The 17,328-nt window shown below is 38.9% G+C and overlaps 1 non-coding gene across 1 annotated transcript; it reads right to left on the bottom strand.

The window, feature by feature from the left end:
• Nucleotides 1–3,144: 3,144 nt before the first annotated feature.
• LOC112700432 (small nucleolar RNA R71) lies at nucleotides 3,145–3,248 on the bottom strand. The gene has a single exon (XR_003153342.1). It is a non-coding gene; the product is annotated as a small nucleolar RNA R71 (small nucleolar RNA).
• Between the last annotated feature and the right edge of the window lie 14,080 nt (nucleotides 3,249–17,328).

Raw genomic sequence — 17,328 nt, 5'->3', positions numbered from 1 at the left:
CTTATGTATTTTCAACAGTGGAGTTTCTGCACACCATAGATTAAGGGTGTGGAGCTCTGCTGTACCTCAAGTTTCAATACAATCACTATTACTTTTTATTCAATTCTCTTTTATTCTTATTCCAAGATATACGTTATACTTAACTTGATGAATGTGATGATCCGTGACACTCATCATCATTCTCACCTATGAACGTACGTGACTGACAAACCACTTCCGTTCTACCTTAGGCCGGGCGCATATCTCTTAGATTCCCCAACAGAATCTTCGTGGTATAAGCTAGATAGATGGCGACATTCATGAGGATCCGGAAAGTCTAACCTTGTCTGTGGTATTCCGAGTAGGATCCTGGGAATCCGGAAAGTCTAACCTTGTCTGTGGTATTCCGAGTAGGATTCCGGTATTGAATGACTGTGACGAGCTTCAAACTCCTGAAGGCTGGGCGTTAGTGACAAACGCAAAAGAATCAATGGATTCTATTCCAACCTGATTGAGAACCGACAGATGATTAGCCGTGCTGTGACAGAGCATAGGAACGTTTTCACTGAGAGGACGAGATGTAGCCATCAACCAAGGGTGATGCCTCCAGACGATTAGCCGTGCAGTGACAGCGCATAGGATCATTTTCCCGAGAGGATTGAAAGTAGCCACCGATGATGGTGATGCCCTACATACAGCTTGCCATGGAAAGGAGTAAGAAGGATTGAAGGAAGAGTGAGTAGTGAAGTAGAGTCTCAAAAGAGGAGCACAACATCTCCATACACCTATCTGAAATCCTCACTATTGATTTACATAAGTACTTCTATCCCTTTTTATTTTCCAATTATTATTAATTTTCGAAAACCCATAAACCAATTTAATCTGCCTAACTGAGATTTACAAGGTAACCATAGCTTGCTTCATACCAACAATCTCTGTGGGATCGACCCTTACTCACGTAAGGTTTATTACTTGGACGACCCAGTACACTTGCTGGTTAGTTGAACGGAGTTGTGAATACAACTGGTGCCATAATAATGATTTCATACAAGTACAAAAGAATATGGATCACAATTTCGTCCACCAAGTTTTTGGCGCCGTTGCCGGGGATTGTTCGAGTATGGACTACTGACGGTTCATCTTGTTGCTCAGATTAGGTAATTTTCTTTTCAAAAATCTTTTTCAAAATTTTTCTTTTCTTTTTCGTTTTTCTAACCATGTTTTTCGAAAAAAATTAAAATAAAAATACAAAAAAAATTAGAAAATCATAAAAATAAAAAATATTTTGTGTTTCTTGTTTGAGTCTTGTGTTAATTTTTAAGTTTGGTGTCAATTGCATGCTTTAAAAAATTTTCTGACATTTTTCAAAAATTCATGCATTCATGGTGTTCTTCATGATCTTCAAGATGTTCTTGGTAAGTTTTCTTGTTTGATCTTGATGATTTCTTGTTTTGTGTTGTTTGTTGTTTTTCATGTGCATTTTTCGTTTGTTAGAGTCCATGCATTAAAGATTTCTAAGTTTGGTGTCTAGCATGTTTCCTTTGCATTAAAAATTTTTCAAAAATATGTTCTTGATGTTCATCATGATCTTCAAAGTGTTCTTGGTGTTCATCTTGACATTCATTGTGTTCTTGCATGCATCATGTGTTTTGATCCAAAATTTTTAAGTTTTGGGTCATAATTGTGTTTTTCTTTCTCATAATTAAAATTCAAAAATCAAAAAAATATCTTTTCCTCATTTCCCTCCAAATTTTCGAAATTTTGGGTTGACTTGGTCAAAAAAAATTTAAAATTAGTTGTTTCTTACAAGTCAAATCAAATTTTCAATTTTAAAAATCTTATCTTTTCAAAATCCTTTTTCAAAAATTATATCTTTTTCATTTTTTTTTTCTATTTTTCGAAAATTCCAAAAATCTTTTTCAAAATATTTTCAAAATCCTTTTCCTATCTTTACATCTAATTTTCGAAAATTAGCTAACAATTAATGTGATTGGTTCAAAAATTTAAAGTTGTTACTTTCTTGTTAAGAAAGGTTCAATCTTTAAGTTCTAGAATCTTATCTTTTAGTTTCTTGTTAGTTAAGTAATTTTAAAAATTAAATCTTTTTCAAAATATCTTTTTCTTAAAAATATTTTTATCTTTTATCTTATCTTTTTCAAAAATTTTATCTTTTTCAAAATTTGATTTCAAAATATCTTATCTAACTTCTTATCTTCTTATCTTTTTCAAATTTTGATTTTAATATCTTTTTCAATCAACTAACTAACTTTTTGTTTGTTTCTTATCTTTTTCAAAACCACCTAACTACTTTTCCCTCTCTAATTTTCGAAAATACCTCTCTCCTTTTCAAAAATTCTTTTTAATTAATTAAGTGTTTCATGTTTTAATTTTAATACCTTTTAATCTTCAAAAATACTAACCCTTTTTTCAAATTATTTTCGAAATTCCCCTCTCTTTTCTTCTTCTATTTAATTATTTATTTACTAACACTTCTCTTCACCTCTCTTCATCCAAAAATCCGAATCCATCATTCTTCATTCTTCTACCCCCTTCTTTTTCTACTAACATAAAGGAATCTCTATACTGTGACATAGAGAATTCCTCTTCCTTTTCTTGTTTTCTTCTCTTTCATATGAGCAGGAACAGGGAAAAAGGCACTCTTGTTGAAATTGATCCAGAATCTGAAAGGACGCTGAAGAGGAAATTAAGAGAAGCTAAATTAAATTATTCTAAAGGTAACCTTTCAGAAATTTTAGAACAAGAGAAGGAGATAGCAGCCGAAAATAATAATAATGCAAGGAGAATGCTTGGTGATTCACAAAGCCAACGTCCAAGTTTGATGGAAGAAGCATCTCCATTCCTGCCATTGGAGCCAATAATTTTGAGCTGAAACCTCAGCTAGTTGCCTTAATGCAACAAAACTGCAAGTTTTATGGACTTCCATCTGAAGATCCTTATCAGTTTTTAACTGAGTTCTTGCAGATCTGTGAGACTGTAAAGACGAATGGAGTTGATCCTGAAGTCTACAGACTCATGCTTTTCCCTTTTGCTGTAAGAGACAGAGCTAGAATATGGTTGGATTCGCAACCTAAGGATAGCCTGGACTCCTGGGATAAGCTGGTCACAGCCTTCTTGGATAAATTCTTTCCTCCTCAAAAGCTGAGCAAGCTGAGAGTGGATGTTCAAATCTTCAAACAAAAAGATGGTGAATCCCTCTATGAAGCTTGGGAAAGATACAAGCAGCTGACCAAAAGATGTCCATCTGACATGTTTTCAGAATGGACCATATTAGATATATTCTATTATGGTCTCTCTGAATTTTTGAAAATGTCATTGGATCATTCTGCAGGTGGATCTATTCACCTAAAGAAAACGCCTGAAGAGGCTCAAGAACTCATTGACATGGTTGCAAACAACCAATTCATGTACACTTATGAGAGGAATTCCGTGAATAATGGGATACCTCAAAAGAAAGGAGTTCTTGAAATTGATGCTCTGAATGCCATATTGACTCAGAACAAAGTGTTGACTCAGCAGGTCAACATGATCTCTCAAAGTCTGAATGGATGGCAACATGCATCCAACAGTACTAAAGAGGCAGCTTCTGAAGAAGCTTATGATCTTGAGAACCCTGCCATGGCAGAGGTTAATTACATGGGTGGACCTTATGGAAACACCTATAACTCATCATAGAGAAATCACCCAAATTTCTCATGGAAGGATCAACAAAAGCCTCAACAAGGCTTTAACAATGGTGGACGCAATAGGCTGAGCAATAGCAAGCCATATCCATCATCTTCTCAGCAACAGACAGAAAATTCTGAACAAAACACTTCTAATTTAGCCAATATAGTCTCTGATCTGTCAAAGGCCACTTTCAGTTTCATGAATGAAACAAGATCCTCCATTAGAAATTTGGAGGCACAAGTGGGCCAGCTGAGTAAGAAAGTCATTGAAACTCCTCCCAGTATTCTCCCAAGTAATACAGAAGAGAATCCAAAAGGAGAATGCAAGGCCATTGATGTGATCAATGTGGCCGAATGCACAAGGGAGGAAGAGGACGAAAATCCTAGTGAGGAAGACCTCCTGGGACGTCCCTCAAGCAAGAAGGAGTTTCCTATTAAGGATCCAAAGGAATCTGAGGCTCATATGGAGACCATAGAGATTCCATTAAATCTCCTTCTGCCATTCATGAGCTCTGCAGACTATTCATCCTCTGAAGAGGATGAAGATGTGACTGGAGAGCAAATTGCTCAATACTTAGGAGCTATCATGAAGCTGAATGCCAAGTTGTTTGGTAATGAGACTTGGGAAAGTGAACCCCCCTTGCTCATTAGTGAACTAGATACTTGGATTCAGAAAACTCTACCTCAAAAGAAACAAGATCCTGGCAGGTTCCTAATACCTTGTACCATAGGCACCATGACCTTTGAACAGGCTCTATGTGATCTAGGGTCAGGGATAAATCTTATGCCACTCTCTGTAATGGAGAAGCTGGGGATCATTGAGGTACAACTTGCCTTGTTCTCATTACAATTGGCAGACAAGTCATTGAGACAAGCTTATGGATTAGTAGAGGACGTGCTAGTAAAGGTTGAAGGCCTTTACATCCCTACTGATTTCATAATCTTAGACACTAGGAAGGAAGAGGATGATTGCATCATCCTTGGAAGACCTTTCCTAGCCACAGCAGAAGCTGTGATAGATGTCAACAGAGGTGAATTAGTCCTTCAATTGAATGGGGACTACCTTGTGTTTAAGGCACATGGCCATCCCTCTGTGACAAAAGAGAGTAAGCATAAAGAGCTTCTCTTAGTTCAGAGTCAAGAAGAGCCCCCACAGTCAAACTCTAAGTTTGGTGTTGGGAGGCCACAACCAAACTCTAAATTTGGTGTTAAGACCCCATATCCAAACTCTAAGTTTGGTGTTGGCAACTATACAATATTGACCTGATCACCTTGTGGCTCCATGAGAGCCACTGTCAAGCTATTGACATTAAAGAAGCGCTTGTTGGGAGGCAACCCAATTTTATTTATCTAATTTTTATTTTATTGTTATTTATGTTTTATTAGGTACATGATCATGAGGAGTCACGAAAAAATCATAAAAATTAAAAATAGAATCAAAAACAGCAGAAGAAAAAAATTCACACCCTAGAGGACGCACAGACTGGCGTTCAACGCCAGTAAGATGCATCTGGCTGGCGTTCAACGCCAGAACAGAGCATCATTCTGGCTCTGAACTCCAGAAACAAGCAACATTCTGGCGCTGAACGCCAGAAATGTGCCCAGAGAAGAAAAACTGGCGCTGAACGCCAGTAACAAGCATGAAACTGGCGTTCAACGCCAGAAACATGCTTTACATGGGCGTTGAACGCCCAGAACGTGCACCAATGGGCGTTTAAATGCCAGAATGGTGTGCAAAGGCATTTTACATGCCTATTTGGTGCAGGGATAGAATTCTTTGACACCTCAGGATCTGTGGACCCCACAGGATCACCTCAGGATCTGTGGACCCCACAGGATCCCCACCTAATATACCCCCACCTTACCTCCTAATCCTAATCACACTCTCCTATTCCCCATGTCACACTTCCCAACACCCTTCACCAATCACCTCAATTCCTCTTCCCAATCAACACCTTCACCACTCACATCCATCCACTCTTCCCCATAAACCCCACCTACCTTCAAAAATTCAAAATCAATTTCCCACCCATTCCCACCCAAAATGGCCGAACATACACCCTCCCCTCTCCCTATAAATACCCTTCCATTCTCCTTCATTTTCACACAACACAAACCCCTCTTCTCCCACTTAGCCGAACTTACATCTCTCCCTCTCTACCATATTTTCTTCTTCTTCTTCTTCTCTTCTTTCTTCTCTTGCTCGAGGACGAGCAATATTTTAAGTTTGGTGTGGTAAAAGCATAAGCTTTTTATTTTTCCATTACCATCAATGGCACCTAAGGCCGGAGTATCCTCTAGAAAAGGAAAAGAGAAGACAAAAGCTTCCACCTCCGAGTCATGGGAGATGGAAAGATTCATCTCCAAGAGCCATCAAGACCACTTCTATGATGTTGTGGCAAAGAAGAAGGTGATCCCTGAGGTCCCTTTCAAGCTCAAAAAGAATGAGTATCCGGAGATCCGACATGAAATCCGAAGAAGAGGTTGGGAAGTCCTAACCAACCCCATGCAACAAGTCAGAATTTTAATGGTTCAAGAGTTCTATGCCAATGCATGGATCACTAGGAACCATGATCAAAGTATGAACCCGAATCCAAAGAATTATCTCACAATGGTTCGGGGGAAATACTTAGATTTTAGTCCGGAAAATGTGAAGTTGGCGTTTCATTTGCCCATGATGCAAGGAGATGAATGCCCCTACACTAGAAGGGTCAACTTTAATCAAAGGTTGGACCAAGTCCTAATGGACATATGTGTGGAAGGAGCTCAATGGAGAATAGACTCCAAAGGCAAGCCGGTTCAACTAAGAAGACTGGACCTCAAGCCTGTGGCTAGAGGATGGTTGGAGTTCATTCAACGCTCCATCATTCCTACTAGCAACCGATCTGAAGTTACTGTGGATCGGGCCATCATGATTCATAGCATCATGATTGAAGAGGAAGTAGAAGTTCATGAGGTCATCTCCAATGAACTCTACAAAATAGCCGACAAGTCCTCCACCATGGCAAGGCTAGCTTTTCCTCACCTTATTTGCCATCTGTGTTACTCAGCTGGAGTTATCATAGAAGGAGATATCCCCATTGAAGAGGATAAGCCCATCACCAAGAAGAGGATGGAGCAAGCAAGAGAGACCATTCACGGTCCTCAAGAGGTGCATGAGGAAGCTCATCATCAAGAAATCCCTGAGATGCCTCAAGGGATGCACTTTCCTCCCAACAACTATTGGGAGCAACTCAACACCTCCTTAGAAGATTTGAGCCACAATGTGGAACAATTAAGGGTGGAACATCATGAGCACTCCATCATTCTCCAAGAAATAAGAGAAGACCAAAGAGCAATGAGGGAGGAGCAACAAAGGCAAGGAAGGGACATAGAAGAGCTTAAGGACATTGTTGGTCCTTCAAGAAGAAGACGCCACTAAAGGTGGATTCATTCCTTGTTCTTTATTTCTTTCTGTTTTCGGTTTTTAATGTTGTGTTTATCTATGTTTTGTGTCTCTACTTCATGATCATTAGTATGTAACCATGCCTTAAAGCTATGAATAAAATCCATTAATCCTTCACCTCTCTTAAATGAAAAATGTTTTAATTCAAAAGAACAAGAAGTACATGAATTTCAAATTTATCCTTGAACTTAATTTAATTATATTGATGTGGTGACAATACTTTTTGTTTTCTGAATGAATGATTGAACAGTGCATATGTCTTTTGATATTGTTGTTTATGAGTGTTAAAATTGTTGGCTCTTGAAAGAATGATGAACAAAGAGAAATGTTATTGAGGATCCGAAAAAATCATGGAATTGATTCTTGAAGCAAGAAAAAGCAGTGAAAAAGAAAGCTTGCGAAAAAAAATAGAAAGAAAAAGAAAAAGCAAGCAGAAAAAGCCAATAGCCCTTAAAACCAAAAGGCAAGGGTAAAAAGGATCCAAGGCTTTGAGCATCAATGGATAGGAGGGGCCAAGGAAACAAAATCCAGGCCTAAGCGGCTAAATCAAGTTGTCCCTAACCATATGCTTGTGTCATGAAGGTCCAAGTAAAAAGCTTGAGACTGAGTGGTTAAAGTCGTGATCCTAAGCAAAAAGAGTGTGCTTAAGAGCTCTGGACACCACTAACTGGGGACTCTAGCAAAGCTGAGTCATAATCTGAAAAGGTTCACCCAGTTATGTGTCTGTGGCATTTATGTATCCGGTGGTAATACTGGAAAACAAAGTGCTTAGGGCCACGGCCAAGACTCATAAGTAGCTGTGTTCAAGAATCAACATGCTTAATTAGGAAAGTCAATAACACTATCAAAAATTCTAAGTTCTCAGAGACGCCAATCACTCTGAACTTCAAAGGAAAAAGTGAGATGCCAAAACTGTTCAGAAGCAAAAAGCTACAAGTCCCGCTCATCTAATTATAATTAATATTCATTGATATTATGGAATTTATAGTATATTCTCTTCTTTTTATCCTATTTGATTTTCAGTTGCTTGGGGATAAGCAACAATTTAAGTTTGGTGTTGTGATGAGCGGATAATTTATACGCTTTTTGGCATTGTTTTTAGATAGTTTTTAGTAAGTTTGAGCTACTTTTAGGGATGTTTTCATTAGTTTTTATGTTAAATTCACATTTTTGGACTTTACTATGAGTTTGTGTGTTTTTCTGTGATTTCAGGTAATTTCTGGCTGAAATTGAGGGACTTGAGCAAAACTCTGAAAAAGGCTGACAAAAGGACTGCTGATGCTGTTGGAATCTGACCTCCCTGCACTAAAAATGGATTTTCTGGAGCTACAAAACTCCAAATGGCGCGCTCTCAACGGCGTTGGAAAGTAGACATCTAGAGCTTTCCATCAATATATAATAGTCCATACTTTATTCGGAAATTGACGACGTAACTTGGCGTTGAACGCCAAGTACATGCTGCTGTCTGGAGTTAAACGCTAGAAAAACGTCATGATCCGGAGTTGAACGCCCAAAACACGTTATAACTTGGAGTTCAACTCCAAGAAAAGCCTCAGCTCGTGGATAGATCAAGCTCAGCCCAAGCATACACCAAGTGGGCCCCGGAAGTGGATTTATGCATCAAATACTTATTCATGTAAACCCTAGTAGCTAGTCTAGTATAAATAGGATAATTTACTATTGTATTAGACATCTTTTGACAGTTTAATCTCTTGACTGTTTAGCCTTTGATTATTCGGTCTCTTGATCACTCAAGGGGGCTGGCCATTCGGCCATGCCTGAACCTTTTACTTATGTATTTTCAACAGTGGAGTTTCTGCACACCATAGATTAAGGGTGTGGAGCTCTGCTGTACCTCAAGTTTCAATACAATCACTATTACTTTTTATTCAATTCTCTTTTATTCTTATTCCAAGATATGCGTTATACTTAACTTGATGAATGTGATGATCCGTGACACTCATCATCATTCTCACCTATGAACGTACGTGACTGACAACCACTTCCGTTCTACCTTAGGCCGGGCGCATATCTCTTAGATTCCCCAACAGAATCTTCGTGGTATAAGCTAGATAGATGGCGGCATTCATGAGGATCCGGAAAGTCTAACCTTGTCTGTGGTATTCCGAGTAGGATCCTGGGAATCCGGAAAGTCTAACCTTGTCTGTGGTATTCCGAGTAGGATTCCGGTATTGAATGACTGTGACGAGCTTCAAACTCCTGAAGGCTGGGCATTAGTGACAAACGCAAAAGAATCAATGGATTCTATTCCAACCTGATTGAGAACCGACAGATGATTAGCCGTGCTGTGACAGAGCATAGGAACGTTTTCACTGAGAGGACGGGATGTAGCCATCAACCAAGGGTGATGCCTCCAGACGATTAGCCGTGCAGTGACAGCGCATAGGATCATTTTCCCGAGAGGATTGAAAGTAGCCACCGATGATGGTGATGCCCTACATACAGCTTGCCATGGAAAGGAGTAAGAAGGATTGAAGGAAGAGTGAGTAGTGAAGTAGAGTCTCAAAGAGGAGCACAGCATCTCCATACACCTATCTGAAATCCTCACTATTGATTTACATAAGTACTTCTATCCCTTTTTATTTTCCAATTATTATTAATTTTCGAAAACCGATAAACTAATTTAATCTGCCTAACTGAGATTTACAAGGTAACCATAGCTTGCTTCATACCAACAATCTCTGTGGGATCGACCCTTACTCACGTAAGGTTTATTACTTGGACGACCCAGTACACTTGCTGGTTAGTTGAACGGAGTTGTGAATACAACTGGTGCCATAATAATGATTTCATACAAGTACAAAAGAATATGGATCACAATTTCGTCCACCAGGAAGCAATATTGATAGGTTTTAGACAGGAAACCAAAGCATCCATTAAGAACCTGGAGATTCAAATGGGTCAAATAGCCACCAGAGTTAATGAAATTGATCAGAGGACCACTAATAGCCTTCCTAGTAACACAATTTCAAATCCAAGAGAGGAATGCAAGGCTATCTCCGTAATAAGTGGACAAGTGGCAAGTACGGATGCACAAGTTATGCAGGAAACCAGAGCCTCCATTAGAAATTTAGAAGAGCTAGTGGGCCAACTGAGCAAGCAAATACTTGAAAGGTCTGCAAGTACATTTCAAGGTGATATAGTGGTGAACCCAGGAGAAGATTGCAAGGTTATCCAATTGAGAAGTGGTAAAGTAGCTGGCTCTGAGACCAAGGTCAATGAAGAGTTAGTTGAAAAAGAAGCTCCAAAAGAGAAGAAGGAAGAAGTAGAGCACGCCCCTCCAAAGCGTGCAGACAACTAATTCCCAGACTCTCTTGACACTTATTCTACACTGCCAAAGACTCCTGAGTACAAGCCTAAGATGCCGTATCCTCAGAGACTTCAAAAGGAGACCAAGGACAAGCAGTTTTCAAAGTTCTTGGAAATCTTCAGAAAGTTACAAATCAATATTCCTTTTGCTGAGGTTTTGGAGCAAATGCCTATCTATGTCAAGTTCATGAATGAGCTGTTGTCAAAGAAAAAGTGTTTAAAGGGAGATGAGATAGTAGTTCTAACTAAGGAATGTAGTGCTGTCATTCAGAATGACTTGCCAAGGAAGATGTGAGATCCAGGGAGCTTTTAAATTCCATGCACCATTGGGAGCACAACTTTTGAGAAAGCCCTATGTGATCTGGGGGCAAGCATAAATTTAATGCCCTTATCTGTGATGAAGAAGCTGCAAATCCAAGAGGCACAACCCACAAAGATAGCATTACAGATGGCAGACAAATCTATGAAGCTTGCATACGGCTTAGTGGAGAATATCTTGGTCAAAATGGGTAAGTTCTTTCTCCCAGTAGACTTTGTGATTCTTGACACAGGGGAGGATGAGAATGCCTCTATAATTCTAGGAAGACCATTTCTAGCCACTGGAAGAGCTCTGATTGATGTAGAAGTGGGTGAACTAGTGCTTAGAGTACATAATGAGCAACTGGTCTTTCATGTCTTTAAAGATATACATCCAACAGATGAAGAAGAGAGGTGCATGCAGGCTGAGCTTATTGATTCAACCCTTCAAAAACCCCTGATGATACACAGTAGAATCTGCAACTTAAACCTCCATTGGCAATAATCAATAAAATTCCTCCTGACATCAAACCTAAGTTTGGTGTTGGGAATGCATCATCTACCAAGGAGGAGGTTCCAAAAAGAAGAAAGTACCCAAAGGATGGAGAAACAAAAAGATCCCCACTAAAGGTTTCTCCCCATAAATGAAGGTGGTGTTGACCAGCAATCCAGCATGGGTTTATACAGTAATCAAAATCCTCTCTCTGGAGCATATTGAGCTACGTTATGGAGACACATGTAAGAAGTTCAAAGTAAGGGGTGAAGAGCTGAGCCCCTATGATACTCCTCCTTAGAGGAGCTGACTGTCAAGCTAGTGACGATAAAGAAGCGCTTGTCGGGAGGCAACCCGATAATTTCGTGTCCTTAGCTATTTTTATTTTTCATAGTTACAGTTTTCTTATTTATTTTTATTTTAGTTCTTACTAATTTTCTGATCATGCAGCTATGTTACTCCAGGAACCGAACACCTCAAGCTAAAAAAAAAAAGAGCACACGACGCGCAAGCGTCACCGACGCGTATGCGTCAGATGGATGTGTGTGAAAAATAAATTGGACAGAGAGTTGCGTAGGAGTGGTGCCAGAATGGAGCCTTTCGCAGAAACGATCCCACGCGTCCGCATACCCCATGCGTTCGCGTCGTTTGTGATTTTCACCATTCACGCGGGTGCGTCACCGACGCGAATGCGTGACCTGAAAATTCAACGTAAAAGAGTGTTTGGGCAGAAAGTTGTGCTGGCTTAGGGCAGGAAGTGTGCTAAAATCACAAATTTGGGCACGTGAACACGCGACTGACGCGTTCGCGTCAGTTGCACATATGGCCATCCACGCGAGCGCGTGCATGACGCAAACGCGTCGTATGAAAAATTGGCTCCCAAGCCATGCGAACAGAAAGTCACGCGGGCGCGCGGCTGGCTTCGTGCGAATCGCACAAAATCCAGGGCACGCGGATGCGTGCCTGACACTAACGCGTCATTATGAAGAATGCGCGACGTACGCGATCGCGTGCCATACGCGCACGCGTCGCTTGCACCGCCCAGTTTTCTTTCTCTCTCTCCCCCAATCCTTATTCTCTCTTATTCTTTTATCCTCTTCTTTTTCTCTCCTCATAATATTTGTTTCTTCTATTTTCAGTTCTTCTTTGCTTGAGGACAAGCAAACCTTTAAGTTTGGTGTTGACGCTGGGCTTATTGGTTTTTTTTTGCACAAAAGGGAGGTGAATCATCTTCATTGAGGAGCATAACCTAAAGAATAAAGCGACCGCGAGGATAACTAAGGTGGTTGAGTTCCTTTCATTTCCCCCTCTTTTTCCATGTTATGTTCCGCCTTTCTGCTATTTTGGCTTTGTTTGCTGCATGATCCTTTATTAGTTAGAATTCTAGGACTAGTTTAGTTTTCTTTTAATTGCTTTAACGCTGAAAAGATGTTTCATGTACCACTCACTGAGCTTGAATCTAAAAAGAAAAGAAAAAGAAGTGATGTATTGCATGAGAAATTGAGTTAATTTTAAGAATAGTCTTATTTACTTAAATGTGGTGGTATTTTCTGTGATTTTTGAATGCATGATATGAACAGTGCATATTTGAATTTGAATTAAGGGATGTTGACGTATAAGGAACAGGAATTTAGAGAATTATTATGACTTCTCTGAAATAAACAAAAAGTTAATCCTTGAAGCAAAAGAAACAGCATATATATATATATATATATATATATATATATATATATATATATATTTCAAATAAAAAAATAATAATAAAAGCAAGGTCCAAGGCTCTGAGCATCTTGATTAAAAGCTCAAAGAGTTGTTTTCCTAGTCACATGCTTGTGGTGTGATTGTGTCAAGTAATTCTTGAGACAGAACACTTAGAGTCGAGACCAAGTGCATTTAACAGAGTATGCCAAAGGCTTTGAGCACCACTGTCTGGGAATAACTGAAAGAAAAATCAGAACTCAAAAAGAGTTCTCCAGTTAAGTGCTTGTGGTGTTTCTGTGTCAAGTAACTCTTGAGACAAAAAATTTAAAGTCACGGCTAGGCTCAAGGTACAAAGCACTAAAGAAAAATAAATTAAAGTAAATTTTGTTGTGTTCAAGGATTAAACTGAAATATAAAAGATCAGAGAATTCATAATATTATCCGAATTCTAATTCCGAATGACATTAACATTCTTCTGATTCAAAGGAGAGTGAGATGCCAACCCTATTCAGGATTGCAGTTGTAAACCCCACTATAAGACGAGACACCAGCTTAATCGAACTCTCATTCTCATGCAAATTCACATCCTTAGCTTACATTAGCTTTGGTTGCTTGAGGACAAGCAACAGTTTAAGTTTGGTGTTGTGATGCGTGAGCATCTTGTCTATTTTTTCCTAGTGAATTTGCACTTAAATTGCTGAGTTTAATTAAGAATTAATTATATTTTATCCACTATGGGTGCTATTTTGAGTCTTGAGCAATTTTATCTATTTCAAGTAGTATTCGGCGGAATTTGACGGAGTTTCTGCAGCACAAGAATCAAAGGAAATAGCTGCGAGGAGCGATGCGCACGCGTGCCTGATGCGTTCGAATGATCTGGAAGTATACATGTTGACGCGTACGCGTGACTGACGCGTACACGTGATTTGAAGATTTGCTCAGCGACACGTCCGCGTGACTGACGCGTCCGCGTGACTTGCGAAGAAGACCAGCGACGCATACACGTGACTGACGCATACGCGTGACGTGCATGATCTGCAGAATTTACAGAAATCACTGGCATAGATTTTGGGCCGCGTTTTGACCCAGTTTCAGGCCCAGAAAACACATATTAGAAGCAGCAGAATGGACAAATCAAGTGGTCCCCACCCATCAGCTGAAGACTTGTTAATTAATTCGAATTTAAATTTAAAATCTTATCTTTTAGGAAAAGATATTATTTTTTATTTTAGATAATTAGATTTTAAATTTATTAGGATTAGTTATAAATAAAAAATCTGTACATTTAGACACAGGACATTTTTTTTACCTGAATCCTTATTTTCCCTCTCAATCATGAGCAACTAAACCTCCATTGTTAATGTTAGGAGCTCTGTCTATTTGTATGGATTTATTCATTTGATCTTTCTAATTTAATCCATGTTTAGATTTATATTTCAATAATTGTTTTCACTTTTTATTTTATGAATATTGGTGGAACGGAAGTATGACCCATGTTCTAATTGAGTTCTTGTAAAACTTAGAAAAGCTCTTTATTTGAACAACAGCTTGAAAACATATTATACTGAATTTCTAATTGTTTGTATTTAACGGGATACGTGACATATAATCCCTTTATTTGTGGATAATTAGGATTCTTTTGGCATATAAACTAGAAATTGATCATCATCCTCTAATTGGAATTAATTGACCAAGGAATTGAGAGTTAATGAATTTTAGAGGAGACTAGGAAGATCTAAGAAATTATGGTCTAGTCACATATAGTTTGCCATGAATTAAATCTTGCATGATTAAATTAGTTAGTAAGAAAAGTTAATTCGGAAAAATAGATAACTCTGAAACCTTAACTGTTTTCTCTATACTTTATTCCCAACTTATTTATCTGCCTGTCTTTATTTATTGTTAAGGCTTTTGAACCTCCAACACTATTTTCTATTTGTCTAACTAATCCTATCAAACACTATTATTGCTTAGTCCATCAATTCTCATGGGATCGACCCTTACTCACGTAAGGTATTACTTGGTATGACCCGGTGCACTTGCCGGTTAGTTTCTGGGTTATAAAATACCGCATCAGTCGACAACCCCCAACTTCCAGCAACGGTAGTCCGCATTTTGTTGGCTGAGCATTTCTATAATCGCATTGGCAGTTTGTCTACAATGCCTCATCACATCCTTCCAGTTGCGATCGTTCCAATTGGTGTAGCTGACCGCACATGCATCAGAGACAACCTTGCCAATCTACCAATATCACAGTCCAAAAACCCTAGATCAACGTCAATGGGCCACCTTTGCAGACTCCTCCATCAATGCAGCAACCCACATGGCCCCTTCAGCCTCATTTCCAAGCTCTGCTTTTGGTATCTGCGCAGTATCCTGGAACGTTGAGTTGTCCTCCACAGCAACCTAATTAGTACTCCTCAGCTCCCAAATAGCTTCTGCCAGCAGTTAAGAACTGTTTACCAATCTTGAGACGGCAAGATGATCCTTTCAAAGAATGTTCTTGATGGATAGTGGCTTATACATGATCCAATTCTGGTGGAGAGTACCCTGACCTGTGAGCTTCGCCACTACATACGCTAATGAGTTTGTTTCTCTAGGCACCCAGGTAAAACCACAGTTTGGAATGCCTCTTACTAAATGTAATATGTCTTCTAGTATAACTTGAATTTTTGCAATTGATGCATGTGATTTTAGTGCCTGAATAAGCATCTAATTATCTAATTCTATGATAACTTTCTGCATTTGGAAGTTTCGTGACATAATTAAGGCTGCCCTAACCGTTAATGCCTCCGCAGTTAATGGCAAAGTGGCAACTATTGTGGAGTTAATTCCTGAGAGAAGGGTCCCGTTATGGTCTCTGAATACCGTTGTAGTTGCTCTTACAGAGTGTGCTTTATCGAATGCTGCATCCACATTGCATTTAATCCATACCTGAAATAGAGAAAGTTTATAAAATGATGACCAACACAGTGACAATGGTTCTCCTCTTATTCACTCTTTCACGTGACAACGGCGAACGACGGGAGCATGGTGAGCAACGTGACCAATGCGAGCACGGAGAGGACGTGAGTACAACGAGCATAGATGGAGGCTAGCGACATCGGCGGCTGGAGAACAATACGAGGATGGCGGCCGGAGCTGAGGAAGAACGTTGGTTGAGAGTAAAAGAACTTGGTTTTTAGAACATTGGTTGACAGTAGAAGAACCTGGATCGAGGAAAAATGCTCTCTTTTTTTCCTAACATCAAATGACCATTGTTGAACCGGCCGAGTTCTGGTTCGGTCTGACTGACTGGTGCAACAATTTGCAAGTGATTTTGAATTTACCGGTTTCTAACTCTAAACCGAACTGTATTACTATCCAGTTTGTAGTTGAACCGGGCCGATCGGCCGGTCTAATCCGATTTTCTGAACCATGCTCATGATGCACAAAATCTTGCAAAGATGGAAGCATACATGTTGGTAAAATGTGCTTTAAAACTTATTTGAGCTCTAGATTACTCATTTTGAGAAAATTGCTTCAAGTGCCTAAAATCACAGAGAATTTGATGAGTGTGTATTAATTATGTTGTGATAATAGAGTCTTCTTTGAGTTCTATACTAATAAGTGCTGCATTAAATCACAAAAAACAAAAAAACTTTTGCTTCGAGAAAGTGTTGATAGAGGCTTGTATAAGTTTGGAAATCTCACTACTGCTCATATACCCTATGCTTTTGTTTCTTCACTAGCTTATAAGAATAACTTTCTGATTTGCATACAAGATTAGGTCATGCAAATTACAATATTTTGTCGATAGTACTTAGGTCTTGTAATCTTTTTATTTCACTTAATAAAGAAATTTATGGAGCTTGTTGCTTGGAAAATCTCATCAATGGACCTTTTCACCCTCACAAACAGTGAATACATTACCATTAGATGTTGTATATTCAGATATTTGGGGAAAAACACCTATGTCAGATAATAGTGAAAACTAGTATTTTGTAAACTTTATTGATGCTTTTTCAAAGTTTATTTGGCTTTACCTTATTAAATCTAGAGCTCAACTAAAATCAATATTTAATCATTTTCAACAAATAGTTGAATTGCAATTAAATACTAAATGAAGATGTTACAAACTGATAATGCTACTGAGTATGTTAGCTTGTCAAAGATTTTACAAGAAAAAGGTGTGCAACACAGGTTCTCTTGTCCTCACATCCATCAACAAAATGGTTCTTCTATGCCAACTAAGTTTTGGGGTGACGTATTCAGTACAGCTGTGAAATTGATTAATGTACTACCAATACCAGTCTTAGAAGGAGTGTCTCCTATAGAGAAGTTGTTTGGTAAGAAACCACCCTATCAGAGTCTAAGAGTTTTTGGTTGTCTTTGTTTCCCTCATCAGAGACCTTATA

The sequence above is a fragment of the Arachis hypogaea genome, chromosome 6, assembly GCF_003086295.3.
Source record: "Arachis hypogaea cultivar Tifrunner chromosome 6, arahy.Tifrunner.gnm2.J5K5, whole genome shotgun sequence".
Lineage (NCBI taxonomy): Eukaryota > Viridiplantae > Streptophyta > Magnoliopsida > Fabales > Fabaceae > Arachis > Arachis hypogaea.
The sequence above is the reverse complement of the archived record's forward strand: the minus strand, read 5'-3'. Positions and strand labels throughout refer to the sequence as shown.